Genomic DNA, 15,506 nt, shown 5'->3' with positions numbered 1-15,506 from the left:
GTCCGTGCATGACTCAGAACTTTACAGGTGGCAGCCATTGTTCACATGCTACCTTGAACGCCCCCAGGTAGACTCCTTATGTAGATTGGAGTCTTCTAAGGTTCCATTGTCCATTAAGTGTTTCTTGATTGGGCACTTAACTCGCAAATTCCTTTCTTAAGAAGCTGACCAAATGCCTTACTAAGGCTACTCAAAATCAAACAAGTATTCATAATTTCAAATACAAAAATGATACATGCATACAAATAGGATGAATATATTCAGTAGATCACTACCATTGCAGAGATATGTTACATGGCATATGTAGCATAAAACATATTCCAGTTATGTCATTGTAGCGGGGTGGACACCCGCTCGACGCCAGATAGGTTAAAACAGCCCTGAGAGAGGGCTGCTCCAGAAGAAAGGCAGCAGGGCTGATTGGGGAAGCAGCCTCAGCTGGTGGGGGCCATGGCCCAATCAGGGCCCAGCTGGCTCTATAAAGGCTGTAAGCCAGAAGCCCAGAGAGACTCTCTCTAGCTTCTGAGAAGGAGGGACCTGGCTGTGGGGACCTAAGCAGAGTACCCAGATTAGAGCGGGGCTGGGGAAGGGCCTGAGGAGCTGGGGAGCTCCAGCCAGGAAAGCCTCAGTCTGCTGCCTAGCATTAGGCCCAACAGGTACTGGGGTTGCAGGGGACAGCCCAAGGTTAGACAGAGGCAGCAGGTCCAAACCCAACCTTGGCTGTGATGAGTGGCTCATACTGCAGTCTGCCCCAGGGCGTGGGGGCTAGCTGGTGACTGGAAGGAGTCTACAACTGAGGCCAGGTAGGGATAGTGGGTGGGCGGTTCCCCTGGGAGAGGGAGACCCAGAACTGTGGGGTACTGCCAAGGGGAAGCACACAGTGAAAGGGGCACCGGGGGTCCTGGGAGGGACACGGGAGCCAGCAGCAAGGCGAGACACTGGCCTGAAGAAGGCGCTCTTGAGGCTGGTGAGCTAATTCCTGGAGATGACCAGCAGGGGGCGCCGCCGGTGAGTCTGTGCCCGGTTACAGTCATATATACATTCATAAGCATATTTCCGTAAAGCATTATGAGGTGCAATGTCACATGGTGATTGTGATTACAACTTGAATACATTTCATTCAGACTGTAAAAAGAAACCCTGGGCAGACTAGGAAGTGACTAAAGACCAGAAACTGAGAATATCCAAGGATATTTCAGTGACTGTCATTTTCCCAAGGGGAATCAAGTTCGTCCTCCTGCCCTGCCCCAACACACAATCATCCGGCTAGGCTGAATGCACGAGAGCAGTTTGGGTACTCTAAAACCCGTCTCATTGTACTTTTGTACACTAGGTATTCCCTAAAATGTATCCCAAAAGCCTCCAGCCCCAGACAGAACTTTGATTTAGAAAACTCACAAGGCTCTGTACTAGGTGCACCAGGGAAGACTCATCAGCAGGATGGGAAATGGGGGAGAAGGGCAGTTTCCAACATTATTCTTGGTCATCCTTTTTCATTTTACCTAGTTCTAGAAAGAGAAGGAGAGAACAATCCCTGTGGACTAAACCTAATGACGATTTACTATATGGAGCACTTTATGAATGCTTGTCACGGCCCTCCAAGGTCTTTGTTATGGTGCAAGGAGACCAGAGGCCAAGTGACCAGCTCAGCTTTACAGAGGGGGAGTAGGGGTGTCGAGTGCGGCTGGAAGACTTGCTATTTAAAAAAACAAGAGCTCCTTTGAAAAAAATGTCTTGATATGTTATCATTAAGGAGGCACAAAATGAACCCACCAGCCCTCTACCAAGAGGATGGATGGGAATTTAGGAACTTTAATGAGACTATCTGGGAAACACACTTCTCTAGGACCTGAAAGCCCATAGTAGGCTTGAGGAATGACTGTGGGTGAGCATACACCATGGGCTGCTTAGATTAATTATGTCACGGCAGTGATGACATAGGCCTTATAGCACTGAAGTGCCTGAACTTCTTATCTTTGCTAAGTGGCACAGACATTATGTCACACTGCTTAGTGGACACAGCATTCCGACAGCGGTCAGGCCAGTGCCAAACACCGAGAAAATAGAACCCCTTTACTCCCATGTGAGAGTCCTGTTTACACATCTCTGGCATGCCAGGGTACAATCCAGGCTAATGAGCAGCTCTGTCACCCCCCGGCCCTGCAGCCTTGGGTGTCTTACAAAGTCTCGCCAAAATAATTCCCACCTGGGCCACTCACAAACAGCCTAAGAGCATGCAAGCCAGCCCTGAGTGTCAGTGTGTAACTGCAGCCTGCCAACCACACCTGGGTTACACTCTGGCTCTCACCAGCCTGGGTTATACAGCAGGGTGACCCCAACACACACCCAGTCTTAGATTTTCTCCCAGAAATCTATGTCCTGTACTGCCCAGCCCTCTCCTGGACACTACAAATTATATTAAGTCCATTATTCCTGTAAGATTATTCCTGTGCACACAATTTACCACCCCAAAACAGAGTTACCCAGATACTTCAATTCAAACACACTAGACTAGATAAAACAATAAAACAAGTTTATTAACTACAATGAGAGATTTTAAGTGAATCCAACTAATGAGGAATAAAAGTCAGAAATGGTTACAAAGAAAATAAAGATGAAACGTTTACTAGTGCCTAACTTAAACTATATCCTCTTCAAGCAAAGTTTCTCACCACATGCTTTCAGCTGCCTTCCAGATCAAACTGTGTACATCAGACCCTCTTCCTCAGCATCTAGTGAATACTTCCTTTCTCTCTTCAGGTGTAGTGAATGCCATGGGCAGGGAAGGAGGGGTTGTCCCTCCTTTTTATAGTTTCAGTCCCACTGTTGAAAAACATTTCCAGCTGCGGACTAGGACACACAGAGTTTTTGTGGAAGGATGTTCACAGCTGGCTTTTCCTCACACCTTTGAGCTTCCTTTGTTTCCCTTCCTTCTTGATGACGGTTTACTGATTAAATGCAAATTCAGGCAGGCACATTCCTTTCTCGAGACAACACCTGGTTGCCAACTTCTGCGTGAGCAAGGCTGTGGGGTTGGGAACACGGGTCAGTAACATAATACAGGGAAATCTTATAAAACTTTACATACAATGTTGATACACATATCTTATCAGGACAATACTGATCAACAACTTGTGAGTTTTCGAATTATAACTCTCACAAGGCATACTTTGTACAAAGATTATTACAATAGTACGTAGGGTGTGAATACAGGAACGTATTTGGTCCCAGCCTCATTACTGCATGTGGCAGGGAGTTCCTCAGGCTAAACCTGTAGGACAGAGACATTTATTTTTTCCTTTTCAATCAGTTTTAAAAGTGATTTCATTTCCTTGTGTGGTGTAGAAGCTTGGACAGCACAGCCCCTTTCACTCCCACAAACACACACACACAGTATTTAGAGACAGTTTGAAGTGACCTGAGACTTCAGACAAGACAGGTGAATGACTCTGAGAGCTTGGATTTATTGGAAGTAACCCAGTAGCACCTCAAGGCCCCAGCTGAGATCAGGGCCCCCGCTGTGGAGAGCGTGGCTCAGACGCCGGCCAAGAACCGGCCACCGTTGTGCCGAGCGTGGCTCAGATGCCAGCCGAGAGTGGGCCTCCTGCCCTAACCCACTAGACCCCACTCCCTTCCACAGCTCCTGGGATAGAATCCAGGAGTCCTGGCTCCCAGCCCTGCCAGGGACGCTCTGGGTGGGAGATTTCAAGTTCAGCAAGGGGCATCAGGATATGGATCCGGAGTGTCCCACATAATGCTGCCCCCTGGATGATTTTTAATTGGCCTGCCCCGTTTTTGTCCTGCCTTGCCTGTTGCCAGTGAAAAGATTTAATGTTTTGGGGTTTGATGTCCCTCTGCTGGACATGAGTATGGACAGCCACCCGTGCAATGAATTTGTATCTACCATGCAAGACATGTGGCTGGGAGCGCAGCTGGCCCTACTCAGCCTGCCGAACCACGGCAGCTCCTCTCAGTGCCAGGTAGTGAGCTTCACTCACAGCTCACCAACAGGGAGGGGTAGGAGCAGGGTGGGAGAGGCAGGGTCTCCTGGGAGGGGACGCTGGGGGGAAGGCTCCCTCCCGGGCTGTAGCTCCTGTGAGGCGCCGGGTGTGGGGGCTCATGATGGGTAAGGCAAGGGCTCCCTGAGTTACGTGGCAGAAAGAACAGCTGTGGTCACAGCTGTGGGGAAAAGGGCCAGAGCCTCACCCCTGTTCACCATTGAACATCTCTTCTATTCCCCAAAGGGAAGAGCCGTTCATCCTTTATGCATTTGTTAGTATCACACCAGGGCAGGAGAATGCCGCTCTGAGGATCTGTCATTCCCTAAGAGAGCATAGGAAAACCTATGCAGAGGTTTGGGGGTTTTGGGGGTCGTTTTTGTTGCCCGTCACTCCGTGTTTTAGCTTGGGACACTGAGATTTTTAGTGGTAATTGTCAGCAATCATCAGTTTCACCGCGCACCGCCCCAAACCAAGGGAAAACATTTCTGTCGATCACAATCAAAACATGCAGCTAGACAAAGAAAGAAAACTGTTCCTGGAGAATTTTCTAATGTCCCACCTTATTGTCGAGAAAACTTGTGGCCGTGTGGGTGTCACTGGGGCTGCTTTCAGGATAATTACATTGTACAATTTGACATGTGATGTTGACAATTTGTGTTTTTAAAGGTTATAAATAGGCTTGGCAGAATTCTTTTTTAAAATAGTTTCCATGGACAGTACTGTTTATTTCTGAGCAAAATTGTTTGATTTTTATTCATTTAAATTTTTAGTTGTGGAAAATTACTGGGGGTGGGGAGGGGGAATCAAACCCAAATTCTGTAAAGACAACAAATGTTGATTTTAAAAGGTCACATTTTATAACTTTTCAAACACAAATTATGAACATCTTGTGTCAAAATATACAAAGTAAATAGCCTTAACTCCAATATGTTCTCAAGAGGAAAATTTCGATTATTAGCAATGGAAATATTTTGCCCCCAGTTTGCCTGTGTGTGATGAATTCAACATTTACCAGTAAAAATCCAGTCCTTCCAAGCATCGTTATAAAGCTTTACCTTTCTGAATCTCAACCTCGACTGCCACTAAATAACAGTCTGACCGTCACATATGGCCTGACCCCCGACACACACGAATTCCCACAACCGTGATCATTTAAATTGATAAAAATGGGGGTGGGAAGCTTAAACCCCACAATTTTCCACATCAAAATGTAAATCAATAGAGTTCTAAAAAAATGGCTGTGAACGTATCCTCAGTGTGCGCCACTAAAATGATAAAAAGGTTTATAGAATTCTGCCCAGCCTAATTTGAGTAACAATTAGCTCGAGTTGGCACTCGGACCTTTTTTGTTGGTTGGGGATGGGCAGTGGCCGGTCTTTCTATGTCTTGGAGGTGGCAAACATAAGGGGGCGGGGGTGGATCTGGAGCAACCCAGAGGGAGGCAAAGCCGGGGGGGGTGCCAACATTGGCAACTCGTACCTGTGGGGGAAGGGGGACAAGAAGGGGGGCAGAGTGAGGGTGCCCAGCTTCAGCAATTAAAATTTGGGGGTTCTGTGACCCATTTAGGGGAGCGCATGGGGGTCTATTGTTTTGGGGCATCGGAAGCAGGGGAGTTGCCAGCGGTTGCAATCTGGGTCAGGCGAGGCCCCTCGCCCTCCAAAGCGTCCTCCATCATCTGCTTGTACTGGTGCTTGAAGAAGCCGAACTGGAAGGAGGCAGCCGGGGGACATGGTGAGAGCCAGACAGACACAGGCCCATGGTCGAGGAGGAGGAGGGACAGGCTGTGGGAACCTCTGAAGGAAAGACCCTTGCCCCTTCTCCACCAGCTGGGAGAACCACAGGCCCCACCCCCAGGGTGATGGACGGTGGGGGAAGGGGTCCAAGCCCTGCCCCCCTCACCTTGTAGAGGGCTGCGGTGATGAGAGCCAGCAGGATCAGGCCCCCATGCTGCTGCCCACGATGATGGGCAGGTAGTTATAGACCTCGGAGCGCTCCACCAACGTCTGCACCTGGGGGAGAAGAGGTGTGAGATGGGGACCCAGGAGTCCTGGCACCATCACCCACCCCTGCTCTAAATCCCCAGACCTCACTTCCTCCCAGAGCAGGGACAGGACCCAGGAGTCCTGGCTCCCAGCTCTAACCACTAGCCGATGCTCTCTCTAACCCGGGCGCAGTCACTCTGGTACCTGGCGCTGGACGAATCCCTCCTTCTGGGTGTATTTCTTCTCCTCGTATTCAATCCAGGCCTCGCTCACCAGACTCACTTTCTGCTGCTGAGTCTGGAACAGAGAAATTCACCGTCCCTGACCAGAAATGGCACAAACCAGCCCTGAGCATCATCCCAGGGGGACCCAGAGCAATTTACAGGCTGTTCACATCGGAGCAATCCCTTGCCCGGCACTGAGATGCAGCCAGCTCTGGGGAGGGGCACCGGGGCTGTTCACATGTGGGGGATCCCTCGCCTGTTGCTGAGAGGCAGAGGCAGCTCTCGTACCTGGGAGACCCACTGGAAGCTGACGTTCCCTTTGATCATAAACTCCAGCGGTTGCCGCATTTCCAGGGAGGCGATTCTGCACCGGATCTTCTTACAGGTGGCCACGGAGCAGTCCTGGGGGCGGAAGGATATCGCTGGGTGAGGCAGGGGGTGCAGGGGCTCAGCATGGCCATGAGGGTCTGGGTCTATCTATAGCACTTGCTGTCTGAGCTAGTGCAGAGGGAGAAGAGCAACTGGGATCCGCACTGGTCCATACTCACCAGTAGAGGGCGCTCGCTCATCTGCTTCACAAAGTCCTTCGAACCCGGCATTTCAGCCTCACTGGTGCACTGAGCCAGCTGGGGCTGGGGAGGGAGAGAGACATGGTGTTAACGGGGGTGGGAAGGGGACATGGGGCCTTTCCCCTCTAGGGGGCACCAGCACCAATCTGGCACCAGGGCACAGGACTGGCTGGCTCAGGGGCTGGGGAAGGACCTGGGGAAGGTCGTTCTCCCCCAGGCAGCCTGTCCCAGCAGGGGGCGCTGTAGGGCCGAGCAGGTGTCACTGGGCCCATCTCACACACACAAGGGCAGGGAGAGGCAGGTACCTTGGAGGGGACGACCTCAGAGGTGTCCCACACCCGGACCCCGCTCAGCTCCACAGGGAACTGGAACGTGACCGAGATGGGGACGCTTCGCTGCCGCAGGTTCTTGACCTGAAAGAAACAGACTCTCTACAGGGCATGCAGGAAGAGAACCCAGGAGCTCTAATCCCCAGCCCCCGCTCTGACCCTCAGACCCCACTCCCCGGCCAGAGCTGGGGATAGAACCCAGGAGTCCTGGCTCCCTGCGCACCCCCACCTCTCCGTGCACTAACCCACTAGATCCCATTCGACCACTTCCACTCCCTCCCTCTTGCCCCATCTTCCCCCTCGCACTCTGTGCCGCCATCCTCACCTCGTACCCATGTGTCACTGGCACACTTGTCCCTGCGTCCTCGACAGAGAAGTTGACGTACTTGGTTGACTCCTCGAGGCTGGGGGAGGAAAAGGACGGAAGGAAGGAGAGAGACGGGAGTGTGATGGATGGGGCTGGAGAGTGGCGGTGGGGTGTCATGTCCAGAAGGGGGCGCTGTGCTACAGGGAAGGGCTCAGTAGGGGGCGCTCTCCCCTTGCAGTCAGCACTGGCACCTATGACCCTGTGCGGCGCTAGGGTCACTGTGCTTCAGGGAAGAGCTCAATAGGGGGCGCTGTGCTGCAGGGAACAGGGGGCCCAGCAGGGGGCGCTCTCCCCTCTGTCTCCGCACGGACCTACCTGGTGAGGATGATGAAGATGCCGTACTTGACCGGCAGCTCTGCCCGGTGAATCATGCGCTCGGTGATGGGGCCGCAATTGTCACTGGGGGGAGGGGAGGGCAAAGGGGAGAGATGTGAGGAGATGGAGTCAGTTAACTGTGCAGGGAGGCTGCACCACAGGCCTCTGCATCGTCCTGCTCCATGCACGGCCCATTCCCACTGTCCCCCCACCCCACCCCTGGCCCTGCACGGCCCCCTCACCTGCTGGCAGTGGCCGTGATCTGCAGCCTGTCCCCCAGGTCGGCTTCAGAGGAGACAGCAAAAGTGGTGACAAAGATGGCCTGGAAAACACACCGGGGTGGGGGGGGGGTGAGAGAACCAGTGGGCTCAGGGCCTGGGGAACTGCCAGAGACTGCGGGGGCGAGGCAGGCACGGAGGACGGTGGGGGGCTTTTGTATGAACTTAGAACAAATGGTCCCAGAGCGGCAAATGGTGTTAACATGACCCTGTCCCTGTCCAACATTAAACAGCGTTAACCTGGTTTGGGGTCCAGAGATCTCAGCCGGCTCCATGCCATGGCAACACCCCATTCACCGTCATTTTAAAGACCCCAAATGAGGAAGGCAACAGCCCCTCCCTTTGTTTTTTTCTCCACCAGTGAAGCCTGATTTCCAGCCCCCCAAGTCTGGCCCTTGGCTTCCAGCCCCAGCAGGGCCGGACCCCAGCCCCGGCGTGATTTCAGGGCTCTATTTGCACTGATTCTCCTGGCTCCCCCGGGCACTTTCCCCAGCACATCGCTTGTCACGGGCTGGGCTGACTCCTGGGAACTGCCCCTCTCTGCTCCCAGCTGGGCTCACCCCTGGGGAGTCCACAGGCCAGGGCCCGTCCCTACCTCGGCCCCGCTCCAGAAGATGGGGTGGTTGATGTGGCAGGTGCTGTTCCTTTGAGATTGTTCCTCTGAGCCCACGGCCGAGCTGCACTTAACGGCCAGGGCCCTCCTGTTAGACTGAGCACAGGGGACCAGCCAGTGAGACAGGGGGCCACAGACCCCTGCTGAGTCCCCCATCTCCTCCCTGGAGCACAGAACCCTGTGCTGAGCCCCCTACCCGCTCCCCGAGGCACAGCGCCCCCTGCTGATCCCCTGACCACTCCCTGCAGCACAGCGCCCGCTGCTGAGCCCCCTGCCCTCTCCTTGCATCACGACACCACCTGCCAAGCCCTCACCCACTCCCTGCAGCACGACGCTCCAAACTGAGTTCCCAGCCCACTCCCTCCTGCACGGTGCCCCCTGCGGAGCCCCCCACCTGCTCCCTGCAGAGCAGCATCCCCTGCCAAGTCCCCTGCCCACTCTCTGCAGCACGGCTCCCCACTGCAGAGCCTGCCCCTCATGCCTGGTGCGTTGGGGTACCTGGAGCAGCAGGACCCGGCGGTAGGACAGCGCGGCCGGGTAGAAGAACCGCACCGTGGTGCTGTAGGAATTCTCCCCGCGGTTCTCGATGGAGACGGTGATGCTGAGTTCAGGGCTGATGCCCACCACCAGGGTGCTCAAGCTAAGGGGGAGACAAAGGGGTGAGCTTCCTCAGGGCAGTGCCCTGGCTGCTCTGTGAACTTCCTCTAGCAGTGCCCAGCCAGGGACCCCAGTGCTGCAATCTTCGCCACAGCAGTGCCCCCCACCCAGGATCCATCAGCACTGGAAATCCAAACTGTGATCAAGCTGGACGGGTCCCCCCATGGCGGGTGTTTTTGTGGGGAGGATTCGGTAACTTACCCAGAGAAATTGAAGGAGACTCCTAACTGGTCATCGCAGCGGCCATCCATGCCACAGTCCTTCTGAAATGGGAGCTGGGGGGAGGCCAGGAGGGCAGGGGTCAATGGGGAGAGGGCTGCAGCACCATCTGCCAGAGCGACACTGCAGGGACCCAGGGCCCTCCAGTTACTCCAGCACCTCCCAGTCCCCTGCACAGGGGACAGCTGAACCCATCATCTGCCCTGCCCTTGCCACCCACCCACTCACCCAAACCCCTCCTCCCCCTTCCCCTCCCGGCTCTGGCCAGAAAAAGTATCACAGTTCTAGGGGTGCCAGGGCAGGGGGCCTGCCTGGCTCGCGGAGGGATGGGGAACAGAGCATGGGGCCTTTCCCCTCTAAGGGGCTCTGGCCAAAATAAGTTTTGAAAAATTTTCAGCAAAAATCATGTTTTTAGCCAAAAATATTTTGGTTTTTGGACAGAAATTTTGGGAACTTTGAGGAGAAGTTGGAATGTTCCCACCCAGCGGAGACAGGTCCATAGCCAAGGCAAACTCGGCCTCGTCTCTGTCGCCCTCCAGTGCCTGCACTCTGTAAGGGGTTTAGGAAGCTGCTGCTGGCTCTGAACTTTGCAGTCTCTCACTTTGGAATGCCAACGTCACTGGTTCGATCCCTGCAGCAGACCCACCGCGGGGCCCGGCTTTGGCACCTTACCAAGCCTGCAGACACCAGTGCAGAGTCCTCGCTCAGGATGGGTCTGAGGTGGCTGGCAGCAGCGATGGGATCCCCCGTCAGGGTGTAGTTGAGATTCAGGGTGATGGGGGTCAGGGTGTTCTCTGGGCAGAGCTGGGGAGACAGAGAGACATGTCGGGCCCCTGAAGGGTAACGGGGGGCTGGGCGCTGGGTGGGACCCGGAGAGAGGTTTGTTCTCTGGATGATTTGGATGCGAGGGGCAGAGTTGGAGGGGCAGACACAGTGGAAGGGGAAGAAATTAGGACTCCCCCACACTCACAGGAAACGTTATCCGGTACGTCTCACATCTCGTCTCGATGCCGAGCCGCAGCTCCCTGCTCAGGACAGGGCTGGAGAAGTCGAAGGTGACTCGGATATTAGTCCGCCCGGGGTCCAGGGCCAGGCTGTACTGGATGGTGCTGGAGATCCTGTCACCTATGGGGGAGGGGAAATGAGGGACAGAGAGAGACAGAGTGGGAACCTAAAGGGGAAATGGGACATGGGGCCTTTCCCCTCTACGGGGCACTAGCTCCAGTCCATCTCCAGGGCAGGGAACTGGCTGGCTCAGAGTGCAAGGGAACGGGGGGTTGGGGGGTATGGCCTGACCTAGGCTGTCCATGGTGCTCTTAGTGATGGTGAAGCAGACCTCTGCCCTGCTGGCCTCTGTGTTGAGCTGCTCCTGCCCCTGGCAGTCGAAGGCCGAGGTGGGGATTGTTGGGGGCTGGAAGCTGATGGAGACCCTGACTCTGAGCACCGGCCGGGACCTGCCATGGGGGGAACAGAACCATCACCCAGCTGCTCTCTGCAATGGGGCCAGGACCCCTCCCTCCCCTGAGCCTCCCACCCAGCCTGGAGGTGCTCACAGCACCCCATGGAGACAAGTTATGGATATAGAGCTCTGCTAGAGGAGACGCTGGGAGGCAGAGAAGAGAGCAGCCAAGCAGGGGCAGCAGGTTTGTATAATTTTTGGTGGTGCCCAGAACAGGTCCAAGTCCTGTCCTCCTCCACCCCCACCCCCACCCCGCCACACACACATACCTGCCTAAGGCTCTGGAAGGGAGTTTGGGTGCTGGGTGTGGGCTCTGGGCTGGGGCAGAGCGTATGGGTTCAGGAGGGGGTGCCAGTTCTGGGAGGGAGTTTGGGAGTAGGAGGGGGTTTGGGGTGCCACACAGCCCCCCCGACACCGCACTCCCCAGACACGTGATGTCCAGCACCCTCACACACAAATCCACAGTGCCCTGAACACCACCACCCCTGCACCAGCACTCCCCTGCCCTCAGCCCCACCTCAGCCAAAAGGAGGAACCGGGGAGGCGTGTGGGGGCAGTGGTGGAACTCGGACCCAAACTTTGGTGGAGCCGGGCCCCCAGGCCCAGAATATTCCTGGAGCTCGAGCACCACGGGCTCATGCAACTCGCCGGCCCTGCAGCAAAGCGATGATTGTGCCTTTCTCCAGTACAGAGAGAGAGAGAGACACACACACACACACAATGTATTGCTACTGTGTGCATCCTGGTCTACACTACAGATAACTGAGCTTAATGAAGTGTGGCAGATTACTGGTTCTCATTCTCAAAATGTTGCCTCAAAGCCTCCCTGTTTCCAATAGCCCTCATTGTGCCCCTCCAATAGCCATGGTATCTGGCTGCTCAAAATCAGCCGCCAGGTGATCTGGCTCAGCACTCCACCCCAGGCAAGCTTTTCACCCTTAGCCCCACAGGCAGCTCTGACCATTGGAATGTTTTCCTCACTAAGATCTAATCTTCCCTATAGGCATCGCCAGCCTGCTTTTAATGTGCCAAAGGCACATTCCACAGTCATTCTGCACCTACTCAGTCTGCTGTTGAAGAGCTCCTTGCTGCGCTCCAGGTTTCCCATTTAAGGCTCCATGAGCCATGGGAGTAAGGGATACGCTGGGTCTAGCAGGATCACGATGGGCATTTTAACATCCCCCACTGGAATCTTTTGGTCTGGAAAGAAAGTCCCTGCTTGCAGCTTTCTGTGCAGGCCGGTGCTCCTGAAGATGCGCACGTCTTGCACCTTCCCAGACCACCCCACATTGATGTCAGCAAAACACCCACAGTGATCTACAGGTGCCTGAAATAACATGGAGAAGTGCCCCTTTCTGTTGATATACTCCATCACAAGATGGTCCATGGCCAAAATTGGAATATGCGTTCCATCTATTACCCTGCCGCAGTTAGGGAATCCCATTTCTACAAAGCCATTCACTATTTCACGTACATTGCCAAGAGTCGTGGTCCTTCATAGCAAGATTCAGTTAATGGCCCTGCGTACTTGCATTAATGCAGCCCCTGCAATCGACTTCACCACTTCAAACTGATTCACAACCAACTGGTAGCAGTCCAGGGACACCAGCTTCCACACTGCAATTGCCATGCACTTCTCCACCGAGAGGGCAGCTCTCACTTTGGTGTCCTTGCACTGCAGGGCTGGGGTGAGCTCCGTACACAGTCCCAGGAAGGTGGTTTTCTGCCTCCGAAAGTTCTGCACCCACGGCTCATCATCTCAGAGCTGCATAACAGTGTGATCCCACCACTCAGTGCTTGTTTCCCAAGCTCAAAAGAGACAGTCCACTGTGTTCAGCTGCTCCATGAATGCCAAAAGTAATCTGTGTTGTTTCTTTCCATGGCACAGAGCAGGTCAGGCATCTCTAGTTCCTGTTCAGATTGGGAGCTCATGATATACTGCATGACCATCCACGATTTGTTCGCAATAGTTATCACAACAGCACAGATCAGTGCAGGATCCATCTTTTCAGACGGAGGTGGCAGGCTCACAGTAAACAAGAACCATTGAAAAATGCCACAGAATGCAGTCAAAAGCCCATAGACTGCTGTGACGGAAAGAACTGCATCATGGGGCATTGATTCCATACCCATGATGCACTGTGATCCACTCCACCATCACACAACGCCGAGCTGTGGAATGTGGCGAGTCGCACACTGAGCTAGGTACCCGCAGTGCACTGCTCTCACTCTCAGTGCGACTGCACCAAGTGTGGGTGTGCTCTGCTGACACGAGGACCGCAGTGTGGACATGGAATAGCGATGAAATTGTTAAACTTTCAGATCGCTGGAATAATTTATATCAAAAATATGCTTTAGTGTAGACAAGGCCTGAGATTGTCGTTTGGAGCAGTGCAACGACATAGAGTTATTTACCTCAGCAGCAGGACCTGCCCTTGTGCCCCCACCGCGATGTCCGGCAGTCCATCCCCCGTCAGATCTGTCCCACCACTGACGGCCTGGCCAAAGTAGTGCAGCCTGCTGGGAAACCGTGACCCCTCGATGCGCTGTAGGGCAGAGAGAGCAATAAGGGATGCAGAAGGGGTGAGTACACTGTATAATGGGCACTAAGGGGCTGTGGGCTCCATGGTGTCCCTTCAGGGCTGTGTACTGACCCCTCCCCACAGGAGCTGGGCTCACCTGTCTGTACTGGGGACTGAGGCCTCCCTTTTCCCCATGGAAGATGTACAAGGCCCCATGATTGTCATTCTCCATGGGAGCCCCAATGGCCACATCCGTGTGTCCGTCCCCGCTGATGTCCCCGATTTCAGACATGCTGGCCCCGAAGCGCCCAGACACTTCCCCCGTCTGCCCATGTAGTGTCTTGTTGCAGAACATCGTCGTCCCCTGCAGGCCCAATCCAAAAAGACACATGGAGAAAGGATCAGCACTTGCTGTCATCAGAGAGTGATCCCTAGCAAGCTCCTTTTCCTCTCTCTGCAGCACAGTGTGCCCCGCCCCCAACTCTGGGGCACTGGGGCCAGAACTGACTGGGAGGGAAGAGCGCCCCCTACTGAGCCTCTACCCCGCTTCCTGGAGCACCATGCCCACCACTGCAATACTAATTATCAAAGCATCACGGCAGTCCAGGCAAACAAGAACCCCAGGCCACCCATCTTCCCCAGTGCTGCGCTCCTCTTTCTTACCAGCAAGTCGATCAGGCAGATATAGACCCGTCCTCCATTCAGGGGTGTACGGTACATGGGGGCTCCAATTAGAACTAGGTCCGTGTTCCCATCTCTGTTGAGGTCCACAGTGCACAGTGTACACCCGAAATATGAGCCAATCTGGAGAGGCAGATAATCCACCCCCTCAATTTAGTCAACTCCTGCTTCTTCTCCCACTGAGACCCTTCCCACCCTCTGGGGATAAGGATTCAGTCCCAATGTCCACTCCATCTTTAGCCTCACCCTCCCAAAGTGCAGCTGGTGGGGCTATCTCTGTAAGTGTTCTTGAACAGACAGGCAGCTAGATCTTGAAGGGATGGGGATGCTGAATGCTAACTGTGGTGCAATTCTTTTTAGAGGCTGGGCTATCACAAGTCAAGTTCATCACTGACTGAGCCACTGTTGTAAGTGGCACGAATAGGCAATTGGATTTTAGAGAAATTCACTTTGTTAGTACAGTGTGATCTTTTTCAGGCACTGTTAATATCACTAGTAATGTTATTTCCTTGCCTGAGTCTCTCCAGCCTAGATCCACAAAGGTACGTATGTGCTTAACCCCCCGGACTTAACTGCCTCTGTGAGCCGCAAAACCTCTGCCTGGCTACTGCTGACCCCTGTAGGTGCCTAAACTGACTTGGTGCCTACGTTTTTGCAGCAGAAGCTCCTTTGTTGCTGTCTCAATGGCAGGGCTTGTGCCTTACTGTCTTACTTTAAACATGCAGTTGCCCGGTGCCCATTTCCCCCTCCCCCCGCCATCCCAGCATGGTCCACAAACTCGGGGAAGACAGGCGCTCCTCCATCTAACTCCTCCTCTGGTAGGTGTCATCAGAGGAGAAGGAATTGAATAGGACCCTGCTATTTCTCAGTTCAGTTCTCAGTTCAGTGCTCTAACCCCTAAGCTATGGGATAGTCTGATGTGGACTCCCTCAGTCTCCCCTGTTAATTGAGTAATTAAGTATCAGTTGGGCCACAGAACATATGCAGATCACAACCACCCCACAGCCTGAGAGAGGACAGCTACATGGTTAAATCCTTCTTCTTAATCAGGCAAAGCAGGGATTTGAACCATGGGTCACCCGCGTCCTAGGTGAGGACTCTAACCCCCAGGCTATAAGGGAAACCTCACTTTGTCTCCTCCAGCTGGTTTGTGAATATCTTGGCAGCTCTGAGCATGCCTATTGGATGAGACCCCACATGTGGGGTAGGTGAAGAGGGCCCGTGTCTCTCTCTCCCCTCCCCCCATTCATCGATCATGGGCAGAGGCAGGTGCCTCCATGCAGCATCACA

At 54.0% G+C, this 15,506-nt stretch overlaps 1 pseudogene; it reads right to left on the bottom strand.

Moving 5' to 3' along the window:
- Positions 1–2,598: 2,598 nt before the first annotated feature.
- Positions 2,599–15,506, bottom strand: part of LOC122461339 — a 33,738-nt pseudogene continuing 20,830 nt past the window's right edge.

This window comes from Chelonia mydas, chromosome 6, assembly GCF_015237465.2.
Source record: "Chelonia mydas isolate rCheMyd1 chromosome 6, rCheMyd1.pri.v2, whole genome shotgun sequence".
Taxonomy (NCBI): Eukaryota; Metazoa; Chordata; order Testudines; family Cheloniidae; genus Chelonia; species Chelonia mydas.
The sequence above is the reverse complement of the archived record's forward strand: the minus strand, read 5'-3'. Positions and strand labels throughout refer to the sequence as shown.